We start from the raw sequence: 24,715 nt of genomic DNA, 5'->3' as shown, positions 1-24,715 counted from the left end.
TAATCTTTATAATTCTCAAGCAGAGTCATATCATCTGGAATTTTAGAATATGGAGTTTACAGAGAAAAACCTAAAGCTTCCAGAAAGAAAAAACAAATAAAGCAGGGAACAAAGTGCCTGGAATAAGGGGGCAATGGTTTTACCACTGCAATGCTAGAAGCTAGTTCCCACATGCCTTCCAGGTTCCATAAGGAAATTAATAAATATCTATTGCTTTGAATACCCAGTCAATGCCTGTAAAATGCAGAAACAGAAAAAGGATGTTGTTAGGTATTCATGTTCAGGAAAGAGTTGATGTAGCTGGTCTGATACTGTTACCTCCAGAAGGCCCTGCTTGAGACTGAACTTGGGAATGCTCCTGGCAGCTTGGCTATGGAATGTTCCCAACTCTGTACTGGCTCCTCATATTGACTGGTTGTGTTGACTGTGTGACTGGGTCACTGAACTCTGTTATACTAGTCTTCTGTGTTGTTTGTGCAAACAATGTGATTCATGGTAAACAACCACTTTACTTCTTGGAGTCTGGAATTTTGGTAATAGTGCCCAGTTGTCTAGGCAAAGAGTACTTATGTGGCCAGCCTTCAATAAAATCTCTGGACTCTTGAGTTTTAGGCAGGTTTCCTTAGGCAGAAACACTAGATATGTGCTGCATATTTCCCATGCTGAAGAGGCACGTTCAGTGCAAGACGTCCTGTCCTCTGTCACTGTGTGATGGAGAACTTTGGAAGTCTGCTCCTGGATCCCTTCAGGTATTATCTGATGCTTCTTTTCCCTTCCCTCTGCTGAGTTTGCTGTGTACCCCTTCAGTGCAATAAACCATAACTGTGAGTACAACTCCCTCTGAATCCTATGTGCCCTTTTACTAAATCACCAAAAAGCAAGGGTGGTATCCTCCCCTACCACCAAAACACATGTCTTAAAAACTAACATTCATACCTTCTTTCTCAGAAACTTCTCAAAAGATTATACCTAGACAGCTAACTTTCTCAAAATAAGGAGAAGAACCTGGATCCAGGAAGTAAAAGATTTATCAAGGAGAATATGCCAAGAAAATCTCCACAATCACGGTAAATGTATGTACATTAAAAATTGCAAATTAAACCTAAGGTAAAACAAGTCCATGTTAAGCAAAAGACCAGAGGGCCATGTTAAGTAAGATGACATTGATAGATCTGTCAGTGTAGTTAATCTGAGAGTAAAATTCTATTCATAAAGTTTGGTTATGACTTACAAAATTAATTTTAATTAAACAAATAAAAATGATTAACAGAAGAGAAACAAAATTATGGCTTTCAGTGATGATTAAACTTTAGATATCCATAATGATGTAGATAGATTCTGAACACTGACCTAACAAAAATTATGATGTAATAAAATTAGGAGTATTGTTAGATTTGCATATGAGATGTGCGTGTGAGCTCACACCAATGCACAGGTATGAGATGTGCTTAGTGACAGGTGATAAGGCTTCTTCATTAAGAGATTAATAAATAATATATAAACATTTTAAGATAAAAATATAATAAATATGAAGAAATATTGAGATATGAAGGCAAATATTAGAAATGAAAACCAGAAGTAGGGTTGTCTCTGAGGAACAGGAATTAGGCCTGGGAATAACTGAAATATGATACTATATGATACTAATTTTATTTCATTCAGTTCAGTTCAGTTCAGTCGCTCAGTCATGTCCAACTCTTTGCAACCCCATGGACCACAGCACGCCAGGCCTCCCTGTCCATCACCAACTGCCAGAGTTTACCCAAACTCATGTCCATTGAGTCGGTGATGCCATCCAACCATCTCATCCTCTGTCGTCCCCTTCTCCTCCTGCCCTCAATCTTTGCCAGCATCAGGGTCTTTTGAAATGAGTCAGCTCTTCGCATCAGGTGGCCCAAGTATTGGAGTTTCAGCTTCAACATCAGTCCTTCCAATGAACACCCAGGACTGATCTTTTTTAGGACAGACTGGTTGGATCTCCTTGCAGTCCAAGGGACTCTCAAGAGTCTTCTTCAACACTACAGTTCGAAAGCATCAATCCTTCGGCACTCAGCTTTCTTTTGTGATTTTGTAAAAGCATCTGACCTTACGTATGTAATATATAATTTGAAAAAGAGGATTATATATATATATATTTAAAAGAATAAAAATATATAATTGACAAGATATTTTGGATATATATTACACATTCAAGAAAAGTTATGACTAAAAATAATTCCAGAGGTTTCATCATTATTAGCTAAACCAAAAGACATAAATGTACATATTCAAAATAAAATTTTTGGTTTTGCTCTTACATGTACACACACATATGTGCATAGTAATTAACTAATGAAACTGTGGATAAACCCTACAACAATGAAAACAACTAATGAAAAAATTCCAACATTTGAGGCAACTACTTTTTTTCTTCAATCTGAACTACTGCTTGTAAAGATTATACTTAACCAGAGGATTGCTTAAATAAAATGTCTAATGTATTTCACATAGTTTTTCATTGGGCATAACTTTGATAGTCCTTCCTCCACTCCAAGTCATATGTGTGCCTGTGTAAGCTCACACACACACACAGACTCAATCTCATCTAAATTTACCTGCAGCTACACATACCCATTCACATTAGTACTTTCGTCCTTCATATAGATCCTCTAAGTCTTCATTCTTCCAATTATTTTCATCCTCTTTTTTTCTTTCCATTGATTCTTAACCCTGAATCCATAGCAGGAAATAAAAAAAAAAAATGTGTTTTATTAGTTCTACATCCTCATCAATCTAATGTTAAATCACTATCTTTCCCTTCCCAGTCAATCTAACTGAAAGAATCATTTATATTCACTGACTCCATTAAAGCATGAGTGAGCAGAGCAGAAGAGGAGTCTATAATAGAGGATGCTGACAATATCATTGGCAGTGGATGTTTAGTAAGTGTAGAGCTAACAATTTGGAAAAATGACTGGACAGTATGTGGAGGAAGGTTGGATGGGGCATGACTGCAGGCAGAAGCCATGCTATACATACAGGGAAATAGTTCAAGGATGAGTTTTTAACAGAGTAATTAGCATGAAGGGTGAGAAAATAATGAGGATCGGGAAGGCATCAGAGAGGAAGCAATGACAACCAAGAATTCTCCCAGGTTTTGGTTAATAAAAATATCTTCCTCACAGGATTACTGCAAAGATCAAAGAAAGCCATCTATTTGAACCATTTTGTAGAAAATTATAATAAATATTACTATTAGTAGGGCCTTCCCAGGTGGCACAGTGCTAAAGAACCTGTGTGCCAATGCTGTGTTTGATCACTGGGGCAGGAAGATCCCCTGGAGAAGGAAATGGCAACTCACTCCAGTATTCTTGCCTGGAGAATCCCATGGATAGAGGAGCCTGGGGTCACAAAGAGTCAGGCACAAGTGAGCAACTGAGCACACATGCACTATTTAATTAGACATATATAATTTAATAATATTAACAATTTTAAAGTTTATTAATATTTAAATTAAAAAGCTGGCTTTAATTTAAATTTTTATGAGGGCAATGATACTTTTCTACATTTTTATTCTGTCATTAGACCAAAAGAATGTTCCTATAGCCTAGTAAAATAATAATAATAATAATCAAACTCCTTGACGGTTTCAGTTGCCTTCAGCAAGCCCTCACTTTCTGAAAAGGAAAACCCAAAACTGCATGCACAAGTCAAGAGCAAAGGAATAAGTTCATTTTCTTTTCATTTTCTTTCTTTTTTCCCCTAAGCATATTCAAAGAGCATTATTATTTTATTCAGAGAAAATCTCCTGGGCCAAAAGTGAATAAAAAGATCTTTCTCGCCTCATATCCACTACTTAGAGGTCTTAATTTCATCTGTTTGGTCTGAATTATTTTTGACAAAAAGTAAAACTTTATGCTTGCTGGCTCTCAAGTTCATCTACCCCAGCTCTGAGCAATCACAGCCTCATGAGCAATTGCTGAAGTTTATTCCCATTAGCTTAGCACTTCTCAACCCGGGAGACCATACTTTCATCTGTAAACTTGATCATCTCATTAAGTGCTCTTTCTTCCAGAGCTTTTATATTAAAAGGTAGTTAAATAAGTCTGCAGAGCCGTAGCATTGATCCCTGGAGAATACCACTTAATAACTAGCAAGTCAAAGACAAAAATTTTCCCTAAGCTTTTTCTCATGTTTAAAAGCAAGCTGCAGCTGAATGGCTAAATTCTTCTCCAAATTTCCTGATAGCTCTATTTATAGTAGATATTTATATTAAATCTTGAGACCCTAGTCAAAATAGATTCAGGTCTGAAAGTGAAAGTCATTCCATCATCCCCGACTCTTTGCAACCCTATGCAGTACAGTCCACCAGGCTCTTCTGTCCATGGAATTCTCCATGCAAGAATACTGGAATGGATAGTCAATTCTCAGGGAATCTTCCTGACCCAAGGATTAATCCTGGGTCTCCTGCATTGCAAGCAGATTCTTTACCATCTGAGCCACCGGGGAAGCTCAGATTGGTGACTACCTAAAAACAAAAGACAAATCTTCAGGTGTCAGAAACCATACTCCAGTAAAGCAATTGTCAAATGAGAAAAACATATCCTGCATTTTTGATCAAAAGAACTTCTCTATTTATGGACTCACAGTAATGATGCAAACTACTTGAGTCTTTTATTCATCTATAAAATACAATTCATAATACCTACCTCAAAGCTAATTGTAACTATAGATAGGTAGATAATACCTGGTAGGCTCTCACTAATTGTGTTAGAGTAATTGATAAATGAAATAATGGAATGCAAATGGCATAGATGAACAACCATTGTGCCTGCGTAATACATGAGGAAACAAGCATGTTTTATTGCTCATTAATCTATATAGCAATATAGGTGAGGCAACTTCTCTTGAATATGTTCTTACACAAAAGAACAGACAGATAAAACTTCGAAAAGAAATCCAGATTACATCTTTCTTAGCAGAATCTATTGCTGCTAAGGGTCAACTCAGAGTCTTTACAGCAGTAGTTGAGTGACCCCAGTGTTGATGTTCATTTTGAAATGCACTTGTTACTATAGAAACAATATGACCTTTGGAAAAGAAAGTGTTTAAGGTGCCCACAAATACACTGCAAATTGCAAATGTACTTAACATCTCCAAACACCTCACATATGCATAAAACCACATGGAGGTATTTTGGGATTTTGCATCATGCAAATATATATTTACAGCTCTCAAGTGATTGGTAAACAAACAGAAAACTGAAGGACTTAATTTAAATATCACCTCCTCACTGAAGCCCTCCCCAGTATCTTCAGTCAGAACTAACTATTTGATCATTAGTGATTTATAGCACTTAGAGAACAATTCAAACATGGCATCTGTTGGTGAAACTATTTGTATCATGAATGCTTCCCTCAATAGATGGTTACAAGCCAAGGGCTCTAATTAATTTACATTTTTCTTAGTCTGAGGTTATTAATGGAAATCTCAGGTCAAATTATTTATGTAATGCATACTACTTGAATTTTATTAAGGACAAACTTTTCTTTAATTTATCATTATATTAATTCTTGTTAAGCTATTGTTTTATTCTGTGTGTCAATGTTCATGGTTGGCCTTTAGCTCATTTTATTCTCTAGACTTTCTTTCTTTTTAAATATCAGGTTTATTCAAGTATAACTTAAATATAGCAAAAGTTGCTCTTTTTTAGATGTAAAGCTTTAGGAGTGTTAGAGAGTATGTACAGTCTTAATCACCACCACACAGGCAAAATATCCCTTGTACCCCTTTGTAATCAATGTCCTTAATCCAACTCAAGCAATTGAAAACATCGATTTCTACCTCTAGTGTTGCACCGCAAGAACGTCATACAAGCAAAATTATGCAGTGTTCAAGTCTTTCTTGTCAGGCTTCTCTTAGTTGAAATAATACTTTTAAGATTTGTCCTTCTGCATGTATCAAAAGTTCACACCTTTTGATCTTTTGATTGCTCAATCATTCTCCATCGTGTAGATGCACCACCATTTTTCTGTTCACCAGTCAACAGACATCAAAATTATATATGATTTTGGACCACTTACAAATAAAGCTGCAACAAAAATTCAGGTACAGGTCTTTGTATAGCCATATCTTTTAATTTCCACTGAACAAATACCTAGAAATGGGATTTCTGAAGCAAAAAATATACACTTAATAAGAAACTGACAAACTGGTTTCCAAGTTAGTTGTACCATTTTGCTTTCCCACCAGCAATGTATGTGAATCCCAGTTACTCTACATCCTCATGAAAACTTGGCTTTGTTATTTTGCAAAAATGTTACCCATTTAATAGATGCATATTTGTATTAGTTTTCTAGGGATGCCATAACAAAATACTAGTTGGCTGGTTTAAACAGCAGAAATGTGTTTTCTCACAATCCTGGAGGCTGAGAGTACAAGATGGAGGAATTAGCAGGTTTATTTTCTTATGAAGACCCTCTTCTTGGCTTGCAGGTAGCTGTTTTCTTCTCGTGGCCTCACAAAGTCTTCCCTCTGTGCATACATACCCTAAATGTTTCTTTGTATGTCCAAATGTCCTCTTCTTGTAAGGATACTAGTTAGATTAGATTAGGGCCTACCCTAACAGCCTCATTTTAACTTACTTGCCTCTTTAAAGGCCCCATCTCCAAATACAGTGACATTTTTGGTACTAGGGATTAGAGCCTCAACATGAATTTAAGAGGACACAATTCAGCTCAGAACAGATACTAGTATCATATTCTGGCTCACTGATGGATACTGCTGCTGAGCATTTTTTCAAGTGCCTGTATGCTACTCACAGCTATATTTTAGTGAAACGAGTATTCAAATCTTCAATAAAAACTGTATTGATGTTTTGGTTTTCTTATTATTGATCTGAGATTTCTTTATGTGTTCCAGATAAAAGTACTTGATCAGACATGTTTGCTTAGGAAAAAATGGACCTGTATCAGTGGCTTGTTTATTCATAATATGCACATCATTGTCTAATGAACAGAAGCTCTTAATTTCCATGAAGTTCTATTTATCATTTTTCCTTTTACAGCTAATATTTTATAGCTTATGATTTTATGTGTAAATCTTTGGTTAGTTACAATTTTTTTTTCTTTTACACATTCCCTGAAATGTTTTATAGTTTTACATTTTAGATGTAAACCCTATGGTGCATTGTGAGTTTATTTTTCATAGGTCAAAGTTCATACTCTACAAATGGAAGTCCAATTGTTCATTTGTCAAAGAATATCTTTTTCCTATTGAATTATCTGTGACAACTTTGCCAAAATCAATTAACTAACCATATGTTTGTAAGTCTATGTCTGGACTTCCTGTGTTACAATGATCTACAGTATGTCTGTCTTTTTACCAATAAAACATGGTCTTAATTACTGTAGCTTTGCATTAAGTTTTGAAAATAAGGTAGTGTCTCTTCCAATTGTGTTCCTATTTTTTAAAATTGCTTACTTTAGGTGTTTTGCATTAATATATAAACTGTAGACTCAGCTTGTCAATTTCTGTAAGAAGAAAAGCCTGCTGGAATTTTCACTAGCATTGCATTTAATAGGTAGATCCACCTTAAAAGAATTAGTATCATAACAATACTGAGTATTTTTGAAACATGAGCGTGTTGTATCTATTTAATTTTTTGTCTCTCCTTGATTTTCTATCAGCAATATTTTCTAGTTTTAGCATGCAATTATTACATGTTTTATGTTTGATGTATCCCTAAGTATTTTTTGGTTTTGATGCTACTGTAATCAGCAATGATATTTTAATTTCAGTGTCTACTTCTTCATTTATAGTAGCACGTAAAAACACAATGGACTTCTGTTGAGCTCATATACTGAGACCATGATAAAATATTACAGGTTTTGTAGCTTTATTCATAAATTATTTGGGATTTCCTATGTAGAAGTAATGCCTTCAGTGAATAAAAACCATTTCACTTCTTTTATAATTTGTATTCCTCTTTCTTCTTTATCTTGCATCATTTCATCATTAAAGACCTCTAGTTCAATCCTGGAATTACAAGAGCAAAGATTCCTACCTTGTTTGCCATCTAAGTCAGGGAAGTAGTCGGTCATTCTTTCACTCAAGTATATTAATCACAATTTTCTTCATGGATACCATTTATCAAGTCAAAGACATTGTCTTCTACTCCTACTTTGCCAACAGTTTTTACTGTACTTAGATGTTGGATCTTACCAATTCTTTTTATGCACCTATTGAGAGTCTCTCTCTCTCTCTCTCTGTATGTACAGACTTCACAGAATCATTGTAGAAATTAGCCAGTGTACCAACTCTCCCTCAGGGTTAGATTTTTTGTTTAGTTTTGTTTTTTGGCTTGAGTCTTTTCTCCAAAGGCAATCGATTTTGGTGCCTTGGGATAGAGTTTTCTACTCTTCCTCCAGAAGCAGGTAGACAGAGGTAAATGGATTTCTATTTCTTCCCCAGTGGCTTACAGCTTCTGTTTTATGCAAGAAAGGAAGGGATCTAGATGCAGATGGGCCTCTCCTCTCTCAGACACGATCACTTCTTTCACGCCCGCTCCCTGGAGAAGCACTCTCTCTGTCCTGTCTCTAGCCTTTAATGTGGCTTTGAGACAGGCCAGGACCTGGGGCCCTCTACTGCAGTGCTTACACCTGGACAAATGTCTCCATCTCCTGGAGCTGCAGAACACAGAGAAATCATAAAGGACTAAAACTAACTGTGAGCATGCACGGCGGGGCAATTTATGAATAACAAGATACCAAAAGACCCGAAACTCAGCTGAGGTGTCAGAAGCAAAAGCAGGGTACTGCTCATGGTCCCTGCACACAGCACCCTGAAGCACCCTTCCAGCATGACCCCTGGACCTGCCCCTACCCTCACCCTATTTAAAGGACCAGCTCACCCCCTACTTAGGGAGCAAGTTAGGGAACCTGTTGTTTTTGCTCCTTCATGCTGCAGCAGGAGTATCAATAATGTCTTGCCTGAATTGCTTGTATGGCCTCTTTTCAATATCTATTGATGAGGATATCCAAGAACTTTTATTGGTAACAGTTTACCATGGGAAGTCTGTCATACTTAGGCTTTAAATTCATTAAAAATTTTAATTGATTTCTTGTTACCCCTTTGTATGGTGGGTGCATCTTTCTCTGTGATCTGCCAAAGGTGAGGCTGTACTCCCATCTCTCCTGGAGGAGCAAGTCCCTCTTTGTCCTTTGATTTCTTGGCAATTTCAGTGCTCTGATGAACTCAAGAAAATGTGATTTTTAGATTATCCATCTTTTCCTCATTGTTGTGGGAGCAATTTTTGGGGGGGTTGGGGATTATTTTCTTTTTGTGTTTTTACAGTCTTCTGCATACTAAGCGGGAGTGAAACTTTCAACAACCTTTTAAAAGTTAGCTACATCATTGAAAAAAGAAATTACTAACATTTTAATTTTCAAATTAAAGAAATTAAATAAGAATAGACTAAAGTAACATATTATTGTAAAGGGGAGCATTTTAGAAACTCATATATTGATACTCCAGTTGTCAAGAAGACAACCATTAATGAAATAAACCATCAGTTTAAGAGAAGACATAAAACATATAACCTACTAATTTGCTACCTTTGATAATAAACTGAGCTTTAACTCTAACAAAAATTTATGGTACAAAAATAAATTATAACAGTGTGATTTCTCTTAACATTTTTGTGATAGCATACATGTCAAACAATAAAAATAAACTCTCCCCATTAAGAAAAATTTATTTTAATATTTACTAAGATCTAGAGCTTCAGATTTAAATTTCTTTTTAAGATGCCTAGAGAACAAGTATGAAGATATAAAAGAAAAATTTTCCAAATGATGTGAGTCAGGCATCTTAAGAAGAAATTTTAATAGTATCTGAATTTTTCCTAATCAGTTAATCAAAATCAGTGTCCTTATGTTCAATTTAGTTAGTTTGCCTGTTTTTTATTTTGTGGATTTTAAATGCATTATTTTAATCTAGTTTATTAACTTCAGCATCTATGTATCTAACATGTTTTATCCACTGGGGCCTCTAATAATTAAGCATGTCATTTTTAATACCATGTATTTTATTTATTTTTATTTTTATTAATTTATTTTAATTGGAGGCTAATTTACAATATTGTGTTGGTTTTGCCATACACTGACATGAATCCACCATGGGTGTACATGTGTTCCCCATCCTGAACTCCCTCCCCACTGCCCTCCCCCATCCCATCCCTCAGGGTCATCCCAGTGCACCAGCCCTGAGCACCCTGTCTCATTCATCGAACCTGGACCAGCGATCTATCTCACATATGGTAATATACATGTTTCAATGCTATTCTCTCAAATCATCCCACCCTTACATTCTCCCACAGAGTCCAAAAGTCTGTTCTTTACATCTGTGCCTCTTTTGCTGTCTCGCATATAGAGTTATCATTACCATCTTTCTAAATTCCATATATATGCGTTAATATACTGTATCGGTGTTTTTCTTTCTGACTTACTTCACTCTGTATAATAGGCTCCAGTTTCATCTGCCTCATTAGAACTGATTCAAATGATTTCTTTTTAATGGCTGAGTGATATTCCACTGTGTATATGTACCACAGCTTTCTTATCCATTCGTCTGCTGATGGGCATTTAGGTTGCTTCCATGTCCAAGCTATTGTAAACAGTGCTGCAATGAACACTGGAGAACACATGTCTTTCAATTCTGGTTTCCTCAATACCATGTATTTTAATGTCCTTCCTTACCTTTATGTCCTTATTCCCCTTTTCACTAGTTTAAATTCCAAAGTCTATCACACTTTGCACACATACATAATTCTTTGACTCTGTATTCAACTGATTTCACAAAATCTGAACCCAGCTAAACCTAACTTTAACTACTTTTCACCTGTGCCTAAGCAGCAGTATTCAACCAGAAAAAAATCAAGAGAGCCTCCCTGGCTTGTTTCACTTAAATTTACAACAAGAGATACTAAGTGGGCCCTCAGCATTGCCCAGCTATAAAATCATCTGGTGTTAATTTCACACTTTGCTCCCTACTCTGACATAATTTTTCAATAACTTTTTTCTTCTCAAGACTCTCCCTCTCCTCATTCTAAGCTTTTTTGACTCTAAGGAAAAAAAAGTAGAAGAAATTAGATGAAAGCTATGTAAACTTGTAACATTGAGTATACCAAACAGCCTAGATGTTTACCCTTGTATTCAGCCCTTTCCTTCAGCTAAAGTGAATCTGACTTCTAAATAAGTCCAACCCTTCCATTTGCACACTGAATCCTTTCCACTTGCCTCAGGGATAATGTCTCTGCAATTCCCTCATCCCTCCTAAATCATAGACTTAGTCTTATTTTCTGGACTATTTCCATCAGCAAACAAACACACTCTAATATCTCCCAGGTTAAAAAATATAGACATGGTTAACTAACTGGGAGGGACTGGGGTCAGGAGGAGAAGGCGACGACCGAGGATGAGATGGCTGGATGGCATTACCAACTCGATGGACGTGAGTCTGAGTGAACTCTGGGAGTTGGTGATGGACAAGGAGGCCTGGCGGGCTGCGATTCATGGGGTCGCAAAGAGTCAGACATGACTGAGCAACTGAACTGAACTTACTGAAATACCACTTTGTCCTGTAATGGGACAGTAATTCACGGTCCCATTTCTCTTGTGTTCACAGGAAAACTACTCCCAAGTTTCCAATGCCAGTGTCTATCTACTTGTCTTTTCCTGGCATTCCAAACTCAACTTGGGTACTGAACTTGAGGCTTTTCTTGTTTCATATTTCAGTAGTCACACCATAATGTACTACTTACTTTGGCCATGAAAGGTTCATCTTTGATCCTGGTCTTTCTTTCATACCTCATATTATATGTTCATGTCTCACAGCAAATTCAATTTTCTCTTCCATCAATATTTGTCTTGACTGAATTCTTTTCATGACCTTCACTGCCAACATTCTAGACCTCGTTATCATGACATCCTGCCTAAATTACTGCAGTCGCTTACTAACCAATATCCCTACCTTCACACTTGCCTATTACATTTATTATTCACACAGAAGTGAGAGTGTTATTTTTTTAAATATGGATTAAAATTTTTATACTTTTCCCTGTGTACACAAACAGCAATGGCTTTCAATTATACCTAGAATAAAAATTCCTTATCAAGAGGGCATTACTATGTTATTTCACCAAAATCATTTCCTCTGCCCTATGCATTATAGTATGAACACACTAGTCTATCAGTTGCTTCCAAATACACCAAGCTTGGTCACACCTCAGGGCTTCTGCACTTGTGTTTTCTTGGTCTAGAATGCTTTTATTCCAGATCTTCACATATTCTGATTCTTCATTGCAATTACATCTCTCATCAAATATCACAACATGAGAAAGGTCTGGGATTACCTCACATAAAATAGTACACTCTGCAACTCCATGTCGTACAGTGCTTTAGTGTTTGTTGCTTTCGCCGTTCCCTGTCGTGGTGTCCCCTGCCTATTCATGTGTTTGTTTCTGCCAGCATGTGCTCCATGAAGAGAGGCACTTTGTCTCGTGCACCACTGTATCACCGCAACATAGGCTAGTGCCGGGCATGTGCCAGACACCCATAAACATTTGTGGAATGAACTATTCTATCAGTTTCTTAGAACTAGTAAAAACTGCCATAAACTTAACAGCATGAGATAACAGAAATTTATTCTCTCATCATTCAAGAAGCCAGAGTCTGAAACAATGGTGACAGCAGGGTTCGTTCCTTCTTGGGGAAGGTGTTACACACCTTTCTCCTGGCTTCTGGTGGCTTCCAGCCCATTCCTTGATGCTCCTTATCCATAGACATGTCTCTCCATTTTCTCCCTCCATCTTCATCTGGTGTTCTCTGTGTTTCTTCACGTTGTCTTCCCCATGCATGTCGCTTTGACCAATTTTCTTATAAGTACACCAATCATCGGATTACACCAAACCCTAATCCTCTATGACCTCATCTGAATTCAGTTACATCTTCAAAAATTCTATTTCTAAATAAGACCTGAAGTCTGAGATTCTGAGTGGACATAAATTTTGTGGGAGAGATGGGACATAATTTAACTCAGTATAGTTGTATCAAATTATAAAGATTAAAAATTTTCAAATCATATAAGAATAATTTTATAATATAACTTGGATGCTATGTCTAACATTTTTTTAAAAGTACTGGCAAAGAGTTTGAATATTTGAGTGATCCTCTTATGTACCTTGTCAACCCTCATTCTTTCAATCAAATATATGTTCTTTTACTTTAAAAAGTATTGTTGAATGTTTCTGTATTACAAATACTGTGCTAGTAATTGTCGTTTAGTTGCTGTCATGTCCAACTCTTTGAGACCTTGCCAGACCCCTCTGTCTGTGGGATTTCCCTAGCAAGAATACTGGAGTGGGTGGCCATTTCCTTCTCCAGGGGATCTTCCCAACCCAGGGATCGAACCCGTGTCTCCTGCATCGGCAGGCAGATTATTGCTCAACCATCAGGGAAGCCTTGCTAAGTAACGGAGGAGGTTGACAATCTATTTGAGTGATAGTGTTACTTTTCTAGGACATGTGCTATGACCTGAAATTTTCAGCTGCTATCAGTCAAGTTGCATTAGCAAACTAATTTAGTATACTCCAGTTGAGTAATATGAGGAAAGTTTAATAAAAGAACAATTTAAAAAGTTTTAAGGCAGGTTTTGGGTTAGTGATCAAGAAATAATCCAGTACCACAGGAATAGTAATAACAGACATCATTTACTATCCTTAGACCTGAAGGGCAAAGAGGAAAGAAAGGATGAAAAATAGGACTCTTTGATAGTATCTCTATATCTAGAAGACAGATTATAACCACAGTTCTATGTGTTCATTTTTTAGGAAATGCCTGAGTTATTATGGACAAACTTCTGTCTTGATTTTACAACACCTAAGCTTTTAAAATGCTTTGAGGAGATGATGTCTAACAAAAAAATAGAACTAGTGAATTAACCAACCTATGAATATCATTTTGTATATATGAAAGAAGCATCTTAAACATGGAATTGCTAAGTCATCTCTGAAGCACTATGAATCAAAACTTTTTTCATTGTGGTGGCAACAAAAGGCAAAACGAAGTGTAACAGAAGGAAGTATGCAGGTGTGTTCATGTTTCATTTATTTATAACCATTGGTGTATCTGTGGATTTCTTTTGGCCATACTATATGAATAGATTTTTAAACAATTAATGAAATAAATCTCTCAATAGTTACTTGAATAGTACAAATTTTAAAATCATCTAGAAGCATTATGCTTTTTGGACTTTATTGCTCTGGGTCTCAGTTTAGATTGCACATTAAGAAAATATGGTATTTTAATTGTAACTTAACAAAAATCTATTTGAAGGTCTGTTATCATTTTGTCTTTTAAGCGAATTTTCTCCCACAAAAGCTGGGTTATATCTCTTTTCTGATTGTTACAGTGTAGTGCATTTTTGAAAATCAAACTACCCGTGGCTTTGGGATTTGAATTAGTAAATATTCACAATGTGCAAAAAATCATGATATATACTGTACTATCACACAAAAATGTGCTTCATTGTATATTATATATACACACAAAAAGTGAAGTTGCTCAGTCATGTCCAACTCTTTGCAACTCCATGGACTGTAGCCTGCCAGGCTGCTCTGTCCATGGGATTTTCCAGGCAAGAATACTGGAGTGTTTTGCCATTTCCTTCTCCAAAGGACCAGACAAATATGGAGATACCATTAGAGACTAGACAAATACATCAAATTATAGACTGTTTGTAACCATGGATGATTCTGTGTTCCTGGCTGCCTTTGCTTCTCAGACTTCCATAACATATATGTATACTTTTTAAATTGGAGGGGGAAAGTGTCATTAAAGTCAAGGTGCTTAAGACAAATTAGTAGACTCTGTTCTTTGGAAGGAATGATGATGAAGTTGAAACTCCAATACTTTGGCCACCTCATGCAAAGAGTTGACTCATTGGAAAAGACTCTGATGCTGGGAGGGATTGGGGTCAGGGGAAGAAGGGGATGACAGGATGAGATGGCTGGATGGCATCACCAACTCTATGGACGTGAGTCTGAGTGATCTCCGGGAGTTGGTGATGGACAGGGAGGCCTGGCATGCTGCAATTCATGGGGTCACAAAGAGTTGGACACAACTGAGTGAATATACAATAGTAAGGACCACAGGGGGAAGTTAGGATAAACGAAACATTTTGGACACAACATGGTGATCTACTGTGGATTGAGTATTTTACAAATAAAGAAGAAAATATGAAATATTTGAAACTGCAAGTGTGATATGGTATATTTTCTAAAATCTGTGCTATCTTTTCCAGAATCCTGCTGATAGTGGGTCTTTGAAATATTGTCCTTCACAACCTCATACATTATCCGGTGAAGGACAGTTCACTAGGTTCACTGTTACCATTCCCAACTCATCACTTTAATGTAAGCCAAAACTTTTCACACTAATATAGGAGCAAGCTTCATCACTGCACCTGTTAAAGCACTTGGGCCTGGTCTGTCACAAACCATTGTTTGATATTCCTGCGCCTATTTCTTTTATGCATATGTGTCTCACCCTAAAGTACCCAGGCTATGGTACCGCTCTTCAAAAGGTGGTATTGCACAATGGAGAACTGAGACTTCAGTACCAGATTACTTGGACTTAAATATGCCAAATGAGAATATTTATATAGCATAGTGATACTGAATATGCATACACACACACACATATATATTGTATAATAATTCTAGAACAGAGATTATTAATCCTATAAATAACATATAAGTGCCCTGGTATGCAGACATTATTTATGGCCATTTCCAACAAAGTTTTATGATAAAGTAATTATTAGTATTTCTTTCTCTTAGTCCAATAATATAAAAAGCATTCCCACATATGTTTTTACATGTGCTAGCCACTCCAAGACATAATTAGGCTAGATATTGTTATGCACTTTTGGTTTGCAGAGGGTGGATATTGAGTAAAGACACAGATACTGAGTTTACCCAAAGACACAGTTAGTAACAAGCAGAAATTAATTTCCCATCTCTTAGAGCAGCATTCCCTGAACACAATCATTTTTCTCGTTTACTTTTATACCACGGGTGATTGCTAAGTACCAACATATGTACAAACTTTGGACCTTCAGAGACCCAAAGCAGACCTGAGCAGTCCTTCCTAATGCTCCTCCCCAATCCTCCATACTGTCCTAAAGGAAATTACCATCAGTTTACCCAAGATACCAAGGCATAGAAAATCTATTTGCCACCCGCAGCCTGGATCCCATGGGGTCGCAGAGTTAGATATGACAGAGCGACTGAACTAAACTGAACTGAATAGCCTGGATCAGGTGTTGGCAAATACTTGTCTGGAAAGAGTCAGTTAGTAAATATTTTTTAATTTGCAGTGAGAACTAATCACCTCTGCCTTTGCAGTGTGAAAGCAGCTATAAGTGATATGTGAATGAGATATGTGAAAGAATCAGCAAGGCCAACTATGGTTGGAAAAGAGCTCAACAAGGGTCCCCATTCCCAGATGATTTCTGAGAAAACTTCTCAAAACCAACATTCCATGGTTACATCTGCTGTCAAAAGCAAAACTTGCATATGAACCTCTGTTCGGCCTATCATTGCCACAGTGATAAGTATTACTCAGAGGACAGTTTTTCATTCATAATAATTTAAATGAACTGAAACATTTAAAAATCATTCTTTACAAGTAACAGAAACCTGGCTTAAATAATAAAGAGGAGTACCTGACTGAACAGACAAGAGGCAGATCTGTCTAATTTCAAACCAGGATAGTTCAAGAATAAAAGAATTGTGGCCAAATAAAGAAATAAATCAAATAAAGAATTCAATCGTAAAAGAATAATATGAACTGTATCATTGCCACAATAAAAGAAATTTATTCATTAAAAACATACCACAATGAAGGGAAAATGGAGGTGTTATATTGCTATTACTTTTATTCTGGTCAAGTCCTGTTTCATTAAGTAGTTTTAGTTACTCAGTCATGTCCGACTCTTTGTGACCCCACAGACTATAGCCCACCAGGCTCCTCGGTCCATGGGATTCTCCAAGCAAGAATATTGGAGTGGCTTGCTATTCCCTTCCCCAGAGGATCTTTCTTACTCAGGGATTGAACCCAGGTCTTTTGCATTGCAGGCAGTTTCTTTACTGTCAGAGCTACAGGGAAGTCCCTGTTTCATCAAGAAATATGTCTTTACATCAAAACTGTTTGGCTGAACTGTTTACTATCGTGTCTTTCCAAAAACGTCTAGTCAAATAGGATCAAAATATCCTATATTATGTACCCATCAATGCAACAATGATTAACATAACAATAATCCCTGGTGTTCATTTATTTAGAAAATCTAAATTTGTAGGCTATGTACTGAAATGAAAAAAAAAAGTGTGATAAAATTCCAATTCTAAATAAGAAGACAGAAAAGTACAGTATCATCCCAACTTTGTTTGTGTATGTATATATCTATAGGTACACATAGGGAAAGGTACAGATACAAATTGACTTTTTTCATATGCAACCACCCTCACTCTAAAAAAGTAACTGGATCCTCTGCTGGGAAATTTGCCTCTTTCCTATTTTCAAGAACATGGTCTCAGAGGGATGAATTCCTAGGGTTAGGTACTGACTGGCTTCACAGACCTCATTCCTTGGTTCAAAATATTCATTTCATAAATAGTCATTTAGATTGCAATCTAAATGAGATGAGAGAAAATATTTACTAAGACTTCTGGAGAGAAAGGAGGTTTCTTCACTGTTTTCTTTTGGCTTTTACTGTTGTTTATCTCTTTTGTGGGGCTACCATATGAAATTCTTTTGCCCTTAAACAAGAAAGAATGAAGACTGATGAAATAACAGCATACATTCTCTAAATATAAAGGTAGAACTGTACTAGAAAAACAAAACTGAGAATAAGAGGGAGAAACGCAGAGTCCAGACCACAATTTCTTTATTCTTGAATCAATCCAAGCCTTAAATTCAATAGATCTCTTATGGTAGCACAGATAGTAAAGAATATGCCTGCAATATAGGAGACCCAGGTTCGCTCCAAGTTGGGAAGATCCCCTGGAGTAGAGAATGGCAACCCCCTCCAGAATTCTTGCCTGGAGAATTTCATGAACAGACCAGACCATGGGGGCACAAAGAGCTGGACACGACTGAGCAACTAACATTGATAGGACAGGCAATTTTCTTTATTATTTAAGCAAGCTGAATCTTCGGTTTCGTTACTTACAAAGCATGATTTGTAAAATTCGCTTAATGTACATTCTCCAAATACTAATAACAGAATGCCAATGAATATACATGGTTAAGTATTTGACAGTCTTGTGAAGCATCTCTTATTCCACATAGGAAATGCAATGTGAAAACATCTGTTTCCCTGGATTTCCTGAGCATATGTACATTTCAGACCAATTACTTCACTTGAATTATTTTACCATAGGCTGCAGTTCTGTTTGTTTAAAAGCATAAATACCAATATAGTGCTATTTCAGTATCGGTGCAGGTTATTTTATAAGGCTGTATACTTCATCTTTCTTTGCTTGCATAATGATCATAGTAAAGAGTATATGTCAGTCTCTGTGAGGTTTTCAGTAAAATCAGTGCCTTCAAAATATTTTGAAGTGCAAGAAACTTTGAATTTATGAAATATTTATGAGAAATCGCATCATGTCGACAGCGGTTCTCAGCTGTGACTACAGCATATGGTTTATAAATTGAAAACAGGTGTGGGAGAACAGGTGGTCACAGCCAAGCCAGGGAAGGACTGGAATTTATTGTGGGGAAACAACATGATAAAATACCACCACTGGCATCGAAGGCAACCTGCTGACTTGAGAGCAGAACCTAAAAGATCTTCACGGGGCAAATACATATGACAGCACTTGAGTTGAGAGTGTTCACCTACTCAAATCCCACATATGGGAGTTGGGAAGCAGTCAGTGTCATTTTATACGGTGAGCGAATGCAAGTGACTCTTTATATTGAATTTCATTAGCATGGATGTGAACTGCATTCAGAGAAAGAAAGAATAAACTCTTTCTCTTACCTCTTTTAATACAAACCTAGTTCAGATGAGAGCTAGAGTCACTTGCACCTGTGTTATATACCCTATTTCTAAGGATAATGCCACATATGCTACCCTACATCTGCAAACTTCATGCATCAGAAAAGTACCCTCTTTTTGTAGAGGGGGTGGCTATAATACCCTCCTATTATTTCAGAAAATACCTTCAAAATAACTCATCTTAAAATCTCATGCTGTTTAAGAATAAAAGTAACAGAAGACAGCATTAATGATTTTTAAACCTCCTCCCCACCAAACTGCCAGTACCTCAGTCTACATGCAGATCTTAGGAGTCCCTCCTAATGAAAGTAATTGAGACATCAGAGCTAAGAAGAGTGCACCTAGATTAGTTTAGGATGAGCATACTACTACTACTACTACTACTACTACTACTACTACTGCTAAGTCGCTTCAGTCGTGTCCGACTCTGTGCGACCCCATAGACGGCAGCCCACCAGGCTCCCCCGTCCCTGGGATTCTCCAGGCAAGAACACTGGAGTGGGTTGCCATTTCCTTCTCCAATGCATGAAAGGAAAAAGTGAAAGTGAGGTTGCTCAGTTGTGCCCAACTGTTAGCAACCCCATGGACTGCAGCCTACCAGGCTCCTCCATCCATGGGATTTTCCAGGCAAGAGTGCTGGAGTGGGGTGCCATTGCCTTCTCCGAGGATGACCATACATACTTACATTTAAATATGAGCACTTGACATCTTCTAGCGATTCACAAAGTTTCAAATAAAATGTTTTATGGTATTATATTTTAAAAGACACTCTAACCCTGGCCAGTCCTGATGTCTGAATGATTTCCTAGACCCAGCAAATGTACCAAGTTTCCAGAGCCCTGAAGATAAGGTTTAACACCCCAAAATATGGACTCATTTTCCATTCTACCTTAGTCCACCGCATCTCTGGATACCTGGCAAACAAATGCAATATTACCTCATGAACTGACTGTATATCTTAAGCACCAGTGGATTTGGGGAGAACCTTTGAGAACAAGTTGAGGAGCGGCTGTCCTTTGAGATTGAAGAGATTCCATTAAAGAATTTGGATGTCATGAAGGAAGCAATGGTTCAGACAGAGGGGGCAGCTGCTGAGATTACTAGCAAACAGGAGATGAAGCACTTTAAAAAGGAAAATAAGTGGCTGGCTGCAGTTGCCCTGGAATCTTCAGAAAATATCAGGAGTGCTCCAGAGGAAGGTGAGGAGACAAGCGAAAGCCCCAAAAAGAAGAAAGAGAAAAAGTGCCAGGAGTCTCCTCAGGAAAATCGAATGGAAGACCCATCTGTCTCCTTTTCCAAACCCAAGGAAAAGAAATAATTTTTTAAGGAGAAACTGGTTAGCAGTGATCTTGAAGAGAGAGCTGGCAGTGGAATCTTCCCAAAAGGAAGAAATCTTTTTCAAAGAAGAACCAGTTAGGGTCCCCTAAAAGTCAATAAATAAGAGTGTCCCTAAGAAAAAGAGGAAATTCTCTTCCAAGGACAAGCCACTTGGCAATGGACTTGAAGATGCTGCTGCCGGCAAGGATAGTGGCTCCAAGAGAAAGAAAAAGCTACAAAAGCTATCTCAGGAAAAGCAGAATGGATATTTCCCTGGTGGCGCCTACCTTGCAGAGATATTCCCCAACCCATCATCTATAGCCCAATTAAAAAAAAGGCAAAATCATGAGAGAAAAAAATATACCTTATGAAATCCAGAGAGAAACTCTTCCTTATCCTTCTCCTAGTTCATATTCTGACATGTACTCAAATGAGAACGGACACCACAACCTCAGAGAGTTGGGCGAAACCTAAGGTAAACCAAACTGCTGCCAAGTCACTTTAGTCTTGTCCGACTCTGTGCGACCCCATAGACTGCAGCCCACCAGGCTCCCCCGTCCCTGGGATTCTCCAGGCAAGAACACTGGAGTGGGTTGCCATTTCCTTCTCCAATGCATGAAAGTGAAAACTGAAAGGGAAGTCGCTCAGTCGTGTCCAACCCTTAGCATGGACTGCAGCCTACCAGGCTCCTCCATCCATGGGATTTTCCAGGCAAGAGTACTGGAGTGGGGTGCCATTGCCTTCTAACCAAACTACCCTTCTTTAATTCTCTAAAATTTTTTCTACAATCATATAGTTTGTCTTAACATATGTATGAGGGGTCGTTTTCAGAAAAGAAAGCAAGGCAGAGTGAAAAGTAACAAAGGGCTTTATAATCAAATTCCCTGCTTACTGAAGGGAAAGCTGATGGAGCACATGCTCAACGCAGAGTGCACGCCCTAACGCATGCACGCATTACGCGCATACGCACGTAGGTACACAGGGATGAAGAAACGCACACGCGTGTGTACTTTGAGACTAAGCGTGCCTCTTCCTGCCAGCTGGGGATTGATTCCCGTCTCCCAGCAATTGCCTTAGGATAAAGAGAGCTGGCTCTGTATGATAAATTCCCATACAAGACAACTCTGCAAGGTCTTACCGACCCCAGAGCTCATCGTAGATGTGACTCGAACATAGTCTAAGGTTTCCCTCTACCCATTTCTTTACTCTTTGCTTTGTTACCGATACTGAGTCAATAAGCTTCCTGTACACAAATCTCTGTCTCAGAATCTGGGAAACACAGTCTGCAATAGTTAGTGCTAGAAGTGGTCCTAGGAAGCCTACCGGATCACCTGTCGGCAGCAGACAGAGCATTCAGATCTCTTGGTAAGCAGCAATAGTGAAGTTGTTAACACTTTCACTGTTGGGAATGGGTATGTGCTGGAAGGGAATGCGCTGATAGAAGTAATGTATCAGGGGTTAAGAAGCACACCAAAATAGGATTTACAAAGGCAAAGGAAATGGATAGCTATTTAAGAGAAATAGTTGACTTAGTGGGGGAAAAAAAATGAAAGACTGAGCAATTAAATTCTAAGAGGCCCTCCTCGACAATATATCAATATAAAGAGACTCCGATTTATCCTCTTAGGGGATAGGAAAATCAAGTTTAATCATAAAAGTAGCAGAAGATCTCAAAGAAGATTTTAAAAGTTGAACTTTTAACCTCAATAGGTTTGCTGTACCAGTAGAGTTTCCATAAAAATTTAGAGAGCTATGGAATTGGGTAATAGAACATGATGTCCTTATGAGCAAAACAGAGGTATTCAGAGCATCTCTCGATCTAAGCAAACAATAAAATAAGGATTAATGATCAGAAATCTAAGAGGGGCCACCCGAACTAAAAGTCACACCACCTTGCCTAGTTTATGAATTCAAGTCAGTTTTCAGACCCAGAACTCACATACTGTAGCTATTGAGTTTATGAAAGAAAGAACCCTTGCAACACTGTAGCAAGAAAATGTGACCATTATTCCTCCCATTCCTTCTTCAAGGAAATCTGTAGCCATTGAGTACTTTCCCTGTTGAACTTACTGTAGGGAAAGTAGAATACCCAAAAGATATTGAAGATACAAAATCCAAACTGGCATAGACAACCAGAGCCCTAAAGCCCTTTTGTTAGAGTGTGATTTATGGAGGCCAGGCAATAAAGGGAATCTTGGCCAGGTGTGGCCCACACTGGATCCACTTCATCCATAAACCCACCTAATACCAGTTTTCTTGTCCAAATATAATATAATATATCCCCAGTTATAAAATCTATTGGACATATTTGGTAGTTGGCAGGCCCCACATTGATTCCTTATCCTGTGAGGTAAGACCTATTCATAGTTGGATGGTCAAGTGGCAGTTTTCTAAAGCCCCCTACCCCAAGCCAAATTAGAAAAATTAAAAGCAATATCATAGCTTGGATGAAATGGAATAGGTTAATGTTATTCCTGGGGTGGTGATGCTCATTATATCTCCAACTCTATTCATGTCTCTAAAAATGCCAGATGGATTCTGGAGGATGGTATTGACTCATGCCATCTCAACCACACAGCAATTCCAATTATTTGTGTGGAATGAGGAATCTTTGCTAGGTCATATTAACACAGCCTCAGTGTATATTTTGCAATCAGTGATCTTACAAATATATTTCCCTCCCTATCAAGAATGATGGTTAGAAATGGTATTTTTAAGTATTAAGACATATTAGAATATACTTGTTACAAGCCTATAATAACACTACTATCTGGTAAAAAAAAAAAAACAAAAAACAAAAAAAAACAGTCCAAAGGCAACAGAACAAAGTGAAAACCCCACAGATAGATGACTTCATCTTAATGGCACCAGGAGAACAAGAGTGGCAAGGGAGTTGAAATCCTGGGAAGACAAACCCTGCAGAGGATATCAGATGACCCTTATAAATATTTGGAGGGTAGATATCACTGAGGTTTGGAACATGTCTGGAGTTCTCAACCATGCCCAGGCATCCTCTCCAACGTAAAAGAGGAGTTTTGCATTTTGAACCTCCTGCCACTAAGAATTAAGTGTAATCTCTGTTTAGTCTCTTGAGTTTTAGGAGTGGGATGTTCCATCTCTGAGAATGCTGTTTTGATCCATATATCAGGTGACATAGTGCTCCCAGCTTTGAGTGGCACCTACGAAGAACGTGCTTGCAAACTGTGATGAATGCTAGTATGACCATATGACCTAGTACAGTAGTACTGAGGTATCTGTTTTAGGGAAAAGAGGTGGTGTACAGTTAATGACAAGTCCTAATGAGAGAATCACTGGCACAGACTACTAAAATTCTGGGTAAAGTTCATGTGCTCTGTAGCAGAGAATTATATACCTCTTGAAAAAGAGATGTAGGGAAAATGTCTACTGCAAGAAACTAGCTTATATGTTTTAAGGGGCTGGCTATGCAAGTCAGAAATCCATAGGCCAGGCCATCAGAAAGGGTAGCTCAAAACTTTCAGGCAAGAGCTGAGGCTTTGATCCACAGGGGGAATTTCGTATTCCTCAGGGAAATCTCAGTTCTCTTGCAACTGTGGATTGATTTGATACAGTCCACCCAGATTGTCTAGGATAGTCTCCTTTACTTAAAGTTGGCTGATCATAGATTCCGATCACATTTACAAAATACTTTCAGAGCAACACCTCGATTAATATTTGACTGAAAAATGTAGAACTGTGACAGTCCAAGGGGAATAAACTGACCATCACACTTGTCTTTTTTTTAAGCCCTCTGATTTAGGTGTCTAGCAGCAATCCATTGTAGTATAAAAGAGATTCATTCAGAATTACACTGCCACTTACCAGCTGTGTGGGCTTTCTAATTTTCATTTATCTTATTGGTACTTATTATTGGTAGTAGTTCATATACTTCACAGGTAACCTGAGAAATATACATTATATAATGTATATAACAATGTTCCCTGGTGGCTCAGAGGTTAAAGCGTCTGCCTCAAATGTGGGAGACCCGGGTTCGATCCCTGGGTCGGGAAGATCCCCTGGAGAAGGAAATGGTAACCCACTCCAGTACTCTTGCCTGGAGAATCCCATGGACAGAGAAGCCTGGTAGGCTACAGTCCACGGGGTCGCAAAGAGTCGGACACGACTGAGCAAACTCACTTTCATTTTCTAGTGCTAGTTATGGGGTTGCCCAGAAGTCTAGACTAAGCCTTTAAACATCTCAAACACATACACATTCACAGAAATAAAATTCCTACAAAAGTAAAAATAGTTAAAATTTATTGAATATGTAATTTGT

The 24,715-nt window shown here is 37.7% G+C and overlaps 1 pseudogene; it reads left to right on the top strand.

Annotated features, from left to right (window-relative positions):
• LOC102171140 lies at positions 20,159-20,792 on the top strand (annotated as a pseudogene).

This window comes from Capra hircus, chromosome 6 (assembly GCF_001704415.2).
Source record: "Capra hircus breed San Clemente chromosome 6, ASM170441v1, whole genome shotgun sequence".
In the NCBI taxonomy this organism is placed as follows: domain Eukaryota; kingdom Metazoa; phylum Chordata; class Mammalia; order Artiodactyla; family Bovidae; genus Capra; species Capra hircus.
This window is presented reverse-complemented; position numbering and strand designations above follow the sequence as displayed.